Source organism: Humulus lupulus, chromosome 8 (genome assembly GCF_963169125.1).
Source record: "Humulus lupulus chromosome 8, drHumLupu1.1, whole genome shotgun sequence".
Classification (NCBI taxonomy): Eukaryota; Viridiplantae; Streptophyta; class Magnoliopsida; order Rosales; family Cannabaceae; genus Humulus; species Humulus lupulus.
Window position 1 is genome coordinate 30402025 of NC_084800.1, and position 16063 is coordinate 30418087.

Here is a 16063-nt window from a genome sequence, read left to right on the forward strand (position 1 = left end):
TTTTTCTTTGAGCTCGGTGGTTATCCGAAGACCTGCTAACAATGCCTTGTATTTAGCCTCGTTGTTCGATGCCTCAAAGCCAAACCTTAGCGCCGAGTGGAAGCGATTTCCCATTGGGGTAATTAGAATGATCCCTGCCCTCGATCCATTTTCATTGGAGGACCCATCGACGTAAAGTCTCCACAGCTCGTGGACTAGGGTTACGACTTCCTCATTGGAGATCCCTGTGCATACGACAATGAAATATACCAAAGTTTGTCCTTTGATTGTTGTTCTAGGATGATAGGTAATCTCGAACTGCCCGAGCTCAACAACCCATTTCAACAATCTCCCGGATGCTTCAGGCTTGGATAATACTTGCCTCAACGACTGATTGGTCAACACATGGATAGGATGTGCTTGGAAATATGGTCGGAGCTTTTGAGATGCGTGCACTAAGCTCAAAGACAGTTTCTCCATCAGTGGGTACCTCGATTTTCCCCCCAGTAACCTCTTGCTGACGTAGTATACGGGCTTTTTTACTTTCTTATCCTCCCGAACAACAACTGCACTAATGGCATGCTCGGTTGTGGTAAGGTATAAGTATAAGACTTCCCCTCCGATTGGTTTTGACAAGATCGGTGGCTCAACGAGGTGTTTCTTAAGATTTTGAAATGCGAGTTCACACTCTGACCATTGAAACTTCTTGCCCCCTCTCAAAAGATTAAAGAATGGAAGACACCGGTCTGTAGATTTCGAGATAGACCTACTTAAGGCCACCATTCGTCTAGTTAAGCTCTGAACATCTTTATGTTTTTGAGGTGAGGGCATGTCAATTAACGATTGATCTTGTCTCTATACCCCAAGCATTCACTATGAATCCAAGAAACTTACTCGAGGATGCCCAGAATGAGAATTTTTGCAGGTTGAGTCTCATATTGTATTTCCGTAGTATAGTAAAACATTCAGCAAGATCGTCTACATGGTTATTGTTATGTTTTGACTTGACTAACATGTCATCCACATAAACTTCCATGTTATTCCCTATCTGCTCAACGAACATCTTATTTACCAATCTTTGGTATGTGGCTCTAGCATTTTTTTACTCCGAAAGGCCTTACGTTGTATGTAATGCCCCAAATATCCTAATAAAGTTTAGGACCTTGATTAGGAGGCCGGGAGGGCCATAATTGATTTATTATAGTATTTAATGATTATATGCATGTTTACGTGAATTATATTATTATATGATGGTGAATGCATGCATATGGGTTCATATGTTAATTATAAGGGTATTTTGGTAATTTGGCCGCTGTGGGCGTAAATGTGTATTTTGGGTGCATGATTGTGATTAATTAATATAGCCACATTATAAGGTGGATTGGTTCGAGCTATTCGACGTGAGACGATCATGAGATGTAAGTGTTCGGTCTAGTCATAACGGGTTTAAGTTCGGGGCTCGGGGTGAGTTTCGGGGTCATTTAATGATTAGAGCATTACCGGGAATTAAAGGGTAATGGGATATGATTTATTGGTATTTGGGAATATTGAGAATAGCGGAAATTGGAGAGCGTTAATTATAATTAACGAGATAGACGGGAAATGACGGTTTTACCCTTGGAAGCTTTTAGAGGGATTTATTTGGCTTAAGGGCATTATGGTCTTTTGGCCGTAAGGATTTATATCAGTTTTTGGGGTTTGGAAGGCTGTAGAAATAGAGCAAAACAGAGACGTTTCTTCCTTCTTCCCGTACACTACTTTTCTCCATTTCCTCCTTTGGGGTTTTGAGTTCCAAGTGGGGTTTCAAGCTAGAGAATTCAAGAGCTGAGGTTGTGGACTTGGCTCAACCATTGAGGAAGGTTCAAAGCTGGTTTTAAGGTGAGTTCTAGCCATATAATTCAGGTTGTGCTCTGTTTTCCTTTTGGTTTTTTAGCTTATGGTTTTTGATGTAGAAAGTGGGAATCAAGGGGAGTTTTTGTGTGTGTTTGGTTGGGTTTTGATGGGGGTGAGTTGTAGATGATGTTTGGTGGTTGAATTGGGTGTTAAGTTGTGATTTGAGACAGGTTTGAGGGGTTGGTTCTAAGGGAAAACGTAGGGGAAAATCTGGGGTGCGTGCTGGCTTTTTGCCTAGTCTGGGCTGAGCGTCGCGGCACAGCTGTGGTGCACCGCGGCCCTTGGCGTCTGGCAGGGAGGCCCTCTCTGTCTGGAGGGCACGCCGCGGCCCTTAAGGTCATTTTTAGCCCAAAATGGTGTTTTAAGCTTTGGGATTCAAGCCATAGGCCTTGGGGTTGTACCTAGTACCCAGTTAAGTGGGGATTGATGTCTTGGAGGCTAGATATTGGTTTGGGAATCTATGTTGACCATTTTTATTGATGGTATCTTATATTTGGTTGTGACTAGGTGACCGCTAAAGGACTAAAAGTTGATCGTTCTCAAGGGTCGTTCTTTAAATCATTCTAGCTCGAATCAGAGGTAAGAAAACTGCACCCTGTGTATATGTGACATGCATGGCTATTCTTGATGCATGTTGGTTAATTGTTGAACGTGACATGCATGGCGGTTATTGGTGCATGTTGGATTGTTGAGTATGGTGCATGTGATGCACGAGAAACATGTGATTAGGACATGCTTTGTATACCGGGTATGATGTTGTTCAGAGCTTGAGCCTCTGTGTTGTGGATGGACCTAATTGTACTAGTACATGTTAAGTAAGCATGCTGAATGCCTTGTCTATGGATAGTGGATATGTGATATATGTTTGGTGGCATGGCTTACTTGTGTATGGCGCTGGCTTATTAGTCAGAATCGGCAATGGTGTTAGATCCGTCTGTGAAGCTGTGACTTATTAGTTAAGTTCACAACGGGCTGAGCATTGGTCGAGTTTCACCGACCCAAGAGTCAGAAGTGGCAGCGCGTTGCGAACGCCGGGCCAAATGGAGATTAGATCTAATCGAGGTTGGCATTGGACGACCCATATAGGGTATCGGTGCTGGACCGACCGGAAGGTCAATGAGAACTATAAGCGCTTACCTGGTCTAAGACCAGATGATTTCAGCCAAGGTATATGACCCCGGTGACTGTTTGTCACATGGCTGGGGGACGCTGTCCTTAGTTACGACTCTAGAGTCGGGAGGATGGTTATGTTGGTGACTATCACCATGCACCTATCCTGATCAAGCTTATGAAGGAACCACTTATCAATTGAGCTGTACCCATTTCTGTGACTTTTGGCTATTGTCACCTACCTGCTTTGGACTGTTGGTCCTGAATGGTTGATCCAATTACTGTTGATATTATATCATGTTATCTGTTGATATTATATCATGTTACCTGATGATATTACATCATGTTATCTGTTGATATTATATCATGTTATATTGTGTTTTCTTGCTGGGCTTCGGCTCACGGGTGCTACGTGGTGCAGGTAAAGGCAAGAGGAAACTGAACCATCCTTGAGTTGGAGAGCTTAGGTGATGATGTGTACATATGCAGCTGCTCGTCCGCCACGGCCGAGGTTTAAAGTGGAACTAGAGTTGAACCCTGTTTTGCCGCTTAGAACGGCCTGTTGTAAATATTTTCTGTAATAGACTCTAAAATTATATTTTCGGGATCCCAATGTATATATTAAACGTTCTAGTGAAATGTTACATCTTAACCAAAGCTTTTAATCCCTAGACCGCTAATCATACTTAGTTCATGATTTTGGCCAAATGACTCGGTTAGCGAGTTTAGCACTGTTTACAAGGCACACCGTAACGGTCCCTGGAGGTTGGGGCGTTACATTGTAGCAATGCAAGCCCTTGTTGGTCACGAAGCTCGTATGTTCTTGGTCGGGTGCATGCATGGCTATCTGGTTATATCCAGAATAAGCATCCATGAACAACATGATGCCGTGGCCCACAGTGGCATCTACGAGCTGATCGATTCTAGGCAACGGAAAGTAATCTTTGGGGCATGCTTTGTTGAGGTCTGAATAGTTAATGCAGGTTTTCCATTTGCCATTGGGCTTCAGGACCAGCACAAGGTTGGATATCCAATCAGGATAGAAAGCATCTCGGATAAACCGATTTGCTTTTAGCCTTTCGACCTCCTCTTTTAGGGCTTTCTTTCTATCGTCATCCAGGAGCCTCCTTTTTTGTTGCTTCAGGGGAAACCTCTTATCTATGTTGAGTGCATGGCTCATAACGCTTGGACTAATCCCTACCATATCCGAGTGCGATCATGCAAACACATCCTGGTTTTCTTTCAAAAAGCAAGTTAATTGCTATTTTTCATTTTTCGGAATGATTTTCCCTATTTTTACCACCCTCGTGGTATCTTTCTCATCGAGCTTTACTTCTTCAAGCTCCTCCAATGGTTCGAGATTGGCCCTCTCTTCAACCCTAGGGTCGATCTCTTCTTCTATCTCAAAGCTGGTTTGTTGCTTAGGAGCTCGTGGTTCAGGTTCGTAGGGAGAACTGTAACGCCCTACTACCCAGGGACTGTTACGGTGTGCATTTAAACAATGTTATACTCGCTAATCGAGTCATTTGGCCATAATCGTGTAGCTAAGTATGATTAGCAGTTTATGGTTAAGATACAATGATTCACTAAAACGTTTACCATATACATTGGGATCCCAAAAATATAATTTAAAGGTTAATTACAACAAAATATTTACAACCAACCGACCTAAGCGGCAAAATAGGGTTTAACCCTAGTTCCTCTTTAAACCTCGGTCGTGGTGGTCAAGCAGCCGCATATGTACACATCGTCACCTAAGCTCTCCAACTCAAGGATGGTCCAACTTTCTTTTGCCTTTACCTGCACCACATAGCACTCGTGAGCCGAAGCTCAGCAAGAAAACTCAATATGCTCATGAACAAGTAATAACATGTTACTAAGTCATAATAGGCTTGCCTAGCAGTAATAAACCTACTCATGCATGCAAGCAGGTACAAATAAATATTTGTGGAATCCTGCGCTCTGAGTAGATGACTAATAAGTCTCTCGCTCTGAGGTAGATGACTAATAAGTCTCTCTGAGGTAGTCGACTAATAAGTCTCTCTTAATAGTTGACTAATATGTCGCTCTCTAAATAGATGACTGATAAGTCTATCTCTGTATGGATGCCTGATAAGTCTATCTCGGTTAGATGACTGATAAGTGTAACGCCCCACGTCACTATGGCTGCTTCCTGGAATGACGATTGGCCCTACAAACCAACACGAGTCTTTCCAGCGTGCTTTGTCCTCACTCTCACGCTTCCTGGGAAAACTTCCCAAGAGGTCACCCATCATCAGATTGCTCCAGGTCAAGCACACTTAACTTTGGAGTTCTCAAGTGATGGGCTACCGAAAAGAAGATGCATCTTGTTGGCATAGGTAGTACCCATCAATCCATTTAAGCCCTCTTCAACTGTGTAGTCCCATACATATATAGACAGTCTTAGAATCATCACAATTGACCTTCCCCAGGCGGTGTGGGATTACACAACTTTACCCAGTCTTTCCCCTTACGGATCACGGGATTTTGACTGTCGCATTCAGTGTGAGGAGTTTGCTCCTTAAGTATTTGGGGCAATGGTCGCTCACCAGCACCTGGGTTGTTCGCGACGGCCACTGGTAATGTAGGAGGTTTATGACTAAACAATCCAAAGATTTGTTTAATGCTCTCAATGAAAGCACCAAACTGTTGATGTCGTTTTTCGTCAACTTAAATGTGAAGAGCACTAAACAAGATTTAAGAAATAAGGAAAGATCAGTAGGATTTTTACGTGCTTCAGCAGTTAAAATCTGCTTAGTCCATGAGTCAATATTATTGATTTGTGATACTTTCTCAAAGCTTTTTCAAAGCAATTCAACAGAGTATTCTCAGTACAATCTTGTGTCTCTCTACAAATGAAATTCCCCAGACTATTTACAGACCTGGTTGACAAAATATCTTCTCCTTATTTCAGGAAGTTACAATCAATCATTCAAATTTGAAATAAATATAAATAAATGTATTAATTACATAATATCCCATGATAATTGATATTTAACATCAGATAACAACAGATCCCTAAGGAATAGGGATCTCCTAACAGTTGTCATGTGCAAAACGCGCTGCTGACATCGAACGCAAGGTTTATGTGCTTTCGATATCGACCAACACTTCGAACTCGTTATTCTAGTCAGCCTCTTCCTTAGCCAGTGATTCCATCGAGCTCAATCTTCGGAGACCAACATCTTCGAGCTTGCAACTAAGGTTCGAATAACACCCATATGCATCAGAGAAGATTCATTCTTTCGAGCATGAGGCTTAAACTCGAGCCTTCTGAACTTTTGCTCGATCGCCAACAAGATCAATTCATGAATCATGCAAATTTATACAAGTGTCCAACCACTACTTGTCATTTTCGAGCTTACGCTTTACGAGCCTACATTTCGAGGCTCATTTATGACTGTGTCGAAATTTGGGTATAATAAAACTAATTTTTAAATTTATTAAAATATATTAAATCTTATAAAAAATTAATAAATATAATTTTTTTATTCCAAATATAATTTTGAAAAAAATAAAATCAATATTTCTAAACAAAATTAAAATCTTTAAATTGAATTAAATTAAAAACTCAACCAAATCTATATTTCAAACGTAGATAATCAAACACATTTAGAAAACAATCAAGCAAAAAATTAAAGATTTTAATTTAGGTTGGTTTAAAGTATAATTTAGTTTAGAAATATTGATTTTAGTTTTTTTTAAAATTATATTTGGATAAAAAGCTATTTATGTTTATTGATTTTTTATTTATTGGATTTTATATAATTTAGTAAATTTAAAATTAAGTTTTTATTAATATTAGTTTTAAAATTATTTTAATTTATTTTTCTAAGTTAAAATCAATTAATTAATACAAAATTAAATATTTTTTTAATTGCCATGCCAACAGACCTACTATTTTAGACATAAGGGTCAAAAGTCTACGATGTATTTCATTTTCTTTTGCTAGATCTAGAGAAATACTATCAATCGAGGTTGCGGGGAAATTTCTACCCTCCGCTTAGACCCAAAGCTTGTTCAAAAGGTTCCATTGGCACGAGATAGATTTAATGCCCGCCTGGAAGTGATTCGCTAAGTCGGGTTTTTCAGCGGCCGCCTATTGTAGAATCGTCGATAACCTGGCTGCCACTATCATGTGTGTAAAGATTTACTGTATAGGCATACTGAAACCGTTTGGCAAGTCAAGGGACCCTGAAATCCTGAGTCCTCCATCCCAGATTCCATCACCATGATCATTTGGGGGTGTAATTTTCCCAAACAAAAAAATTCTGAGAGCACCAAAAGTGTACGAGTAGTATAGTTTGGGTGAAAAATAATTTTGTCCTATATTAATATTGTACGTAATACAAGTTTAATACCCTCTAGCATTTGATTTCCAATTTTAGAAAGTCTTTTCTACTGTTTCACACGCTATATTGAAAACGCAATATGAGATTCTGTTTCCTGCATATTTTGTCCAAATGAAGGAAAAGCAAAGGTCTATTAAGATGATACGAAGAAAAATATAAAAGTTTGACTAGATTATTTATTCATTTTAGACTTTTTTTTTTGGTAAATCTCATTAAATTATTATTATTTTCTTACTGTGAGCTACCACCGATTTTTTTTCCTTTCTTTTTCTTTAAGAGTGTGGAGGCAATATTGTAAGGGAATTGTAATAACAATGGCCAAATTTTGTTTCCCCCAAAAGAAATTAAATCAATCTGCAACTGCCTTAGCATTTTATTGAGTAAAGAGGAAAAAAAAGTAAAAAAATTAAAAAATGGTTAGAGGGTTTTAGTGAAATCATGTTTTAGGACATAGAAAGTTAAGTTCTTCTTTGGTGTCCTGTATTTATATTATATTTTAAAAAATGTAAACCCAATAAACTTGTATAACAACCAATTCTAATTTCTAAAAAACTTTAATTGATATTGAAAAATTGTGATTTTTTTTTTCTGATTGTTTGGACCACATGTTCAAAATAATATATATATATATATATATATATATATGATACCCATCAGATTTGAGGTTTCGACCTTATATGTATAGTGGTCATGTGCAATGGTTACCCATTAGACAAAGAGACAAAAGAAAACACCCAAGAGAGAATCCCCCATTTGACTGCACAACTATTTGTCCCGTCTTTCTCATATTTACTCCAACAAGGAAAACAAAAGCCAGATCTTAGAAAATTTTAATTAGGGTAAATATTATATTAGTCGTTACAATTTTTTTCTTTCTTTTTTATTATTTTTTTATTTTTTAAAAATCTTTGAAAATGATCAACAGTGAATATGGTGGTGGGGGCAGAATAAGAAGAGACATTTACATTTAAAGCTCAAAACACATTAATCAAAGATTTCTCTCAACGGAAAGTTAGAAAATTGGGCAGTGATGATGGTGAAAACTGAAAAGATAAAGCCACGAGCTGTGGGGGAAGTCTTTTGGCTAAATTGGGTACTTTTCTTGTGCAGACAGAGAGACCAACAAAATTAAAAATAAATAACGTCCCATTTGATATGGCAGTGATCAATTAAGGGCTACAGCTTTTTGAGAACACAATAAATTAAAGGTTATTTTCTTGGTGGCTATCATTTTCAAACCTTTAATTCAGACTTATAACCACTTTGTACTTACTATGCCTTTTTTTTTTCTTCAGCTAGGGACAAATAAATTTAAATTTGTTTTTGATTGTAAGAATTGGATTTCCGGAAACATGCATGCATGAAAAGAAATAATGTGGTTTTTGAAGTGCCTGATTATCATCTTACGTTTTTACCGGAGAGAGATGCATATGGATTTAACTTAAATTTCAACGAAAAGGATATTTGTGACAATTAAGTTGACAGATAATATATATGTATTAAAATGAATTACCAATCAAGTAATAAATAATATCAATATTATTGCACCGACAATTAATAATCAGTACGTAACTCATAATTAACTCAACTATCAATTCCAAGTGCTGGTGAAATAAAATTTTGATGAGTACATTGATTGATTTATTTATAGTGTTAGTTCACAACTAACTTTGTCCGTTTTTATTACTGATACCTGTGATAATAATATTCACAATTGTCTTGGAATTTTTTTTATGTCTTTTCTATATAAAAAATAAAATATATATAGATAGCTGAAATTTTTTGTTTTAATAGATTTTTATTTTTCTCTTTTAAGTTTAATGAAATATTCTTATATTTAAAATAATATTTTTATATTTAACGATAAATATTAAACAATGACTTCAACTTAAATAAAAATAAATAAATAAATAATTAAACAAATTAAAATATAATATTTTTGAGATATTTTATAATAATAATTATTTAAAAATAATAAAACTATATATTTAAGAACTTAATAGAATTTAATTAAAATTAAACTTTATATTATATTAAACATATAATAAATAATTTTTTGTTGTCACTGCCAAATTAAAAAACTAGAACAAACACAAACCTAAACAAAAATTAATTAAAATAAAATAAATATTTTAAAGATATTTTATAATAATTTAAATAATTAAATCATATTTATTTAAAAATATTAAAAACATACATATTATTTTTTTATCTTATAAATTTGTGTAATAGTTTGTTTTTTATCAATTGATTGAAGCTCTTTTTCTTCATCAAATTCACCAAAAAACACTGTGAGATACATTAGAAACTAAAAATAATTGATGCATATATACTACTATCTACACTATGATTTTTTCTATTATTAGTTTCTTTTTAAATATTATTGTATTTTATATATACGTCATGTAGCTCATGTAAATATATATTTATGTCAACGTTGTGTTTAGATGTCATAAATATAGAGATTATTGATATAAATATTTATATATACTATAGAATTATAATTCAGTCTATTATATAAATATATATATATTTTAAATATTGAACCAGTTTTTATTAAAATTATAGACAATGTTTACAATTTTAAAATTAAGTACATTTGTATTGCAGGTTGTTTCTACTTAGTATATATATATATATACACATGTGAACTTTGACTACTGATAAATAAAAATTAAGAATATTTTTTTGAGGTAAATGAAAAAAAAACTTATAAATTGTATGTTCTGGTATGTATATGTATATATAAATATATATGTATTTTTTTTTCTTCGTAATATTCTCCGTTCCTGATTTCATACTTATGAGGAGACTTTCAACAAATGTGCTGGCAGGATTTAAGATGCCACAGCCACTATCGAATTTTGGCGATGATGGATCAAGCCAATATCCTCCTCTCTCAATCAATATCACCTTTCAGACGTTTCTTAAAGATTTATTTGCATGACTATAATAATAGTTATTTAATCAGTATTAGTTTTTTTCAAATTAAATGATAATTATTAATTATGATGTTTGGATATTTTAATTTTATATTAAAATATTTGTTATATTTATCTAAAATCAGGTTTTATATAATATTTTTTTATGGAGGGAAATGTATCCTACAATATTATATATCAACGAAATTAAGTGTGGAGAAAGAGGACGCTAGAAAAGTTTTGCCAATTCGTCAAGTGCCTCGGCAAAATCATACTTTGTATAGATGCAAAAAAGCGTTGGCAAAAGAAGCCTTCGACGACTTGATGACTTGGGGTGGTGCATTGTCTTTCATTGGCGCCATCATTTAGCAGCAGATCGGGCTTAAGTAGTAGAGGATCCTATACAAAATTTGTTATTTTTTAAAAATTTATATATATGTGGGGCCCTAGGCACATGCTTGGCCCGCTTGTGCTCAGGACCGAGTCTGCTTGGCAGTGAAGAGTCTCTACATTGACGAAATTTTAAATTCACTAACAAAACATTACCAGCGAACTATTGTCAATGTTTTACATCAATGCAAAAATATATACACCAACAAAAGTTTTTTATTTTTATTGGGGTATAAAAGCATGACTGAAGTTATAATATATATTTTTTTTGTGCATAATCTTACATGCATTTATAATTTAAGTCCAAACATGATTAATCTAAATAATCTCTGACATAAGTTCTCACCATAATTATGGAGGTAAATTCTAAGTTATATAATAAGGTCATGATCGTGGGTTATTTGGAAATACTTATTATTTATTATGAATATTTATTTCCTTCTTATGTATCTAGGGTTTTCATACTCTTTACTAATTAATATATACTATATTTTCTCAAAGTTTTCTCTTTTTATTTGATCAATTATTCTCCCATTAATTATGACAAGCTATAAATATATATATATATAAGTAATAATGACAAAAATTAAATATATTTGTATAAATAGTATGTATACAAGCACACACTAGCGGCATGATGAAAATGGACCTGCAAGGAAAAATGAACCAAATGTGTCAAAATGTACTGTATTATATGGTTTCTAAAAATTATAATTTTTCAGGCATTTGGAAATAATTGCAATAAAAAGATATATATACCATATTTCAAGGAAAGATAAGGACCATAAATGATGGTGACAATTTAGCAAACAAAGAGTAAAACGTATTAGTTTAATGTACGTACAAAAAAGTAAAGCATAGCGGCAGCCCAGTTTAGAATTTGTAAAATATATATTATGTGTCTGTGTGTGGTACTGATGAGATAAATAAACTCATGGAATTGGCCGATAAACCAGTGCCAAGTAGAACCACGAAGTGTATCTTTATATACCCAGTTTGGTCACACAACTTTAAAGTTTGCAGATCTTGTGCTCTTCTATTTCCATCTAAAAATATATAATTGTAGTGTAAAAATATACTTTTCATTAAATTAATTTTGTACTTGTAATTGGGTCCCTAAAACTTCAATTACTATGGCTTTTGTCCGTGATTTTTTTTAAGAGGGAAATTCCGAGGAACAATTAATGATCTCATATGATGAATATATGTGAAGAAATAGGAATCATTTTAACGATATATATGTTTTTAATTTTAATGACAATTCTCATAGGACTTTTTCTTTTATCTTTTTTTTTTTAGAAAAAAATTAGCCTAAACATAATAAAGAATTAGGAATCGCTTTTGTCCAAGTTACAAATTAATGGTGCCAAACGTATAAAAAAAGTCAAGATAACAAATTAAAAACTTGGAAATAAAATTGAGTAAAAGATAATATGGATTGGTTTGAAATAGAAGAATACATCTCAGCACCTTCATAATAAAGCTATTTATCATTAAAACTAATCTGAAGAATTAATGTCACGAGACATCATATATATATATGTATACACTTTTACACATAGATTTATATGACAAAACAAAACTAAGTATTATTACATAGGACCTAATAATAAAAAGATAGAGCACCATCATTTCGTTCATCATGATGAAAAGACACTAACGATCTCGTTTATTCGGTAGAAAAGTATAGTATTTATTTTATAATACATCTCAAGAACCGACATATGAACAGAGCGATGTGATTGATACCAAATTGGTGAACAGGTAAGAAGAGACATGTCATATTCATACTCAGATCACAGTGACTTGTACATGCATTTGAATCAAATGCAAATATTCATTTATATATAATTCACTTTCTAATTAATATTGCTATGATATATATCAACAATTACATATAAACGACATGCAACTGAATTATTTACAAATTAGTGATTACGCCCCTTTTCCGGCGGCCTTTTCATTTTTGTTTAGGATTGCTTCAAGCATTGGATCATATAATTAAGGATGAAATCAAATTTCTATTAATGTATTATAATTAATAATATATTTCCCTTTAAAAGCGTAATACTTTTGCCATTTTTTATCAAGCCCCTCTCGTTTAACTATAATTTATAAATATAATCTCTATTCATCAAGAAATTATGAATCATATAATTAGTGGATAAAATATATGTAATATATATAAATAGAACACAATCATATTCATTCTAACTTTGTCATTTAAACAGGGAACAGTAATAATAATAATAATAATAATAATTAATTTCAACACATAGAAAATATTAAGAATTATGTGAAGTGACTTTATGTTCTTTATAAATTGTTCAATCTTCCATCTCAAGAAGTTTATTTATTTAAAAAAAAAAAAACTTAGCTCATTATTATTTGGATCAGTTTGGATAGAATAATATTTATTTAGGTTAAGACTACATTTAAAAATTAATTAGTAATTAGTAGAATGACACATTATTCTTTATATATAATGGTTCAATATTCTCAAAATATTTTTCACGTGGCACACCGTGCTAATAGAAAATGACCCTCACATCACATGAAGATCATCAAAACAAAAAAGATATATATTGCATATGCTTCTGACATTTTTGTGTGATTACAATATGCATAGTTTTAAATTGCAGACATTAATGTGATTATCATATATTCTTAAATAATTACACATTATAAATAAACTAATGGATTTTCGAGAGAGAATCTCTATGATTAAAAGATACCATATTATGAAGATCACAGAAATTTATGTGTTGTCATTTCGAACCACCAAAAAGAAAATAAAGGGACTGAGGAATTGCATTCTATGATGATCCCACTTCTATGCATTTGTCATTCAAATGAAAGCTTCACTCATTTTCCTTCAATATATATATATATATATAGAAAAGTACTTGGAAATTAATCTCAGCGCCGGCCATTGTAGTTTATTCGTTGACAAAATAGGGCCACACATTACCATTAGTACACTAAATTATCACACATACGCTAACATATATAGATCCCTTCCCACCCCACCCCGACATGGGAGGCCATTCATTACATTACTGCCCTTGATGAGACCTCTCCTCCCATACTCTCATAATGCTTTATATCATTTTATATATATATATATATATATGCTTTTACATTTTATATAATATCCTCAGACAAGAACTTATAAGAATAAAATATTTGTAATATAAATATATTCGAACATGTCATATATCAATGTATACAAATCACACCAACTAGGGCCTATTATATATACTTACCAAATTCATACCCTAGCTAGTGCTATACGTAGATAGCGTAGATCATGCATATTCTTTAAAGTTTCTTATTATGTATACTATGATTATTGAACATTGATTACGTACCTTCTCAAACAAAATTAATGATGATCATATATATATGGGTATTCATTACAACATTTGGTGCGGGGATGAATTTTTAATTATCATCCTCATTTCTAACTTACGTACGATGACGTAACCACTACATATTAACAGATAAAATAATTTGGATAGACTAATTAATGTTGTTTGATTTTCGACGTAAACTGCCCGACCAAATGGTTTACGGAACGATCTCTAAATCTATATTGTGCAATGTATATATACTAATTAATATTGCGTAAAGCGTATTTTTTTTCTCAAAACCTATTACATATTTCACAGTAATTACAAAATTAATAGTTTGAATTAATTGTTAATTCCGATATATCTTTACGTAATTCACCAAATAAAAAAAATGATAATACTTAAATTGTAGCATGCAAATGAAAATATAGTTTCCTATTCCAATCCAAAAAGAACTCGCAGAACGATAAGAATCGATTCGGTAAATAATACAGTAGTATATGGATTTTTTTAAGATGGTGCATCACTTTTGTCCTATCGAAATATATTTTCTATTTTGAGTCATTGAAAAAATTATAACATATATCGATTTTTTTTTAAGGAAGAGATTCTGAATAATTTATGATGCCGAAATCAGATTTTAAATAGTCAGTTACATAGATACTTGATTCAGTTACATAGATACTTGATTTTTTTTATACATGTGGAAATCAGATTATTTAAACTATAATTTTGACACTTAAATTAATTGAAATTTTCAAAAAATTGACAGATACCTACTATAACTATCATGTACACAATCATCAAAAAAAATTAAGTTATATTTTTTCAAAATAATAAAGATAAAAATGTCCAAACGATATTAGCAAAAGTGACGTCACTGTCTAAAAATTGATAAAGTAAGCATTAACTTTTTACGGTCCATTATCAAACAATATATATCATATATATATATATATATATATATATGATATAGTATTTGTACTAGGCACTAGCAGTGTTGTCAAGAGTACTTTGGATTGGAACATTATAATTTAAATAAACGGAAAAGTATTTAATCTTTACGTACCATATATACATAAAGTAATACCCAATACTCGGCAACTTCGATCGATACATTTTTTTTCCCAAGCTAGCTAAATTAAATCCAGTATATGTACATATTTTGCTTGGAAATATAGTTATGGTATATATCATTCGATTTTATTGGAATTTTGAAGAAAAGAAAAAACGATATAAAAATGAAAAAAAAGTATAAGTTCAATCAATATATTCACTACTTTATTTATTTATTTATTTCAAAAACCGTATAATTTAACAGCAGGATATATAAAATTAAAAGATCTGTATGATATTATAATTAATTGGTGTATTATTTTATAATATAATATTGTATCTCGAATGAGAGCTAAACACGCGTTTATCTCTCCGATTAGCTAGAAAGACTAGACTAGACATTATCGTTGCATAAACATCTGTCGCTATGGACCATGAGAGCCACCATTACTTTAGCATTCGTATATAATAACTTTGGGGTGAAAAAATAACGTCATCCAATAATTATAATAATATTTAATATAAAACTATATATTTAATATTTATATTAATATAAATTTAAATATTATAATAATAATATATAATACATAATCTCATTTTTTATTAAAAAAATTATTGTTAAAAAAATTATCATATTATATATATATATATTTTTTAAATAATTTTAGTTTAATTTTTCATATTTAATATGTTTAAGTCATTTTATTATATATAATATTATTTATTTATTTGTTAATAATACAAATTTAATAAAATAATTTATAAATTCTATAAATAAAATTAAACATACATACATTATAAATAAATTTCAAATAAATAATTAATATTATATTAAATAAAAAATTAAACCAAAATATTATTTATAATTTTTATATATATATAATATGATATCCTTTGTAAACATAAATGATAATTTTTTATTAAGAATTTTCATTATTTATACATTTTTATATAGATAAAAGAGATATTTATGCAATTAATCTAGTAT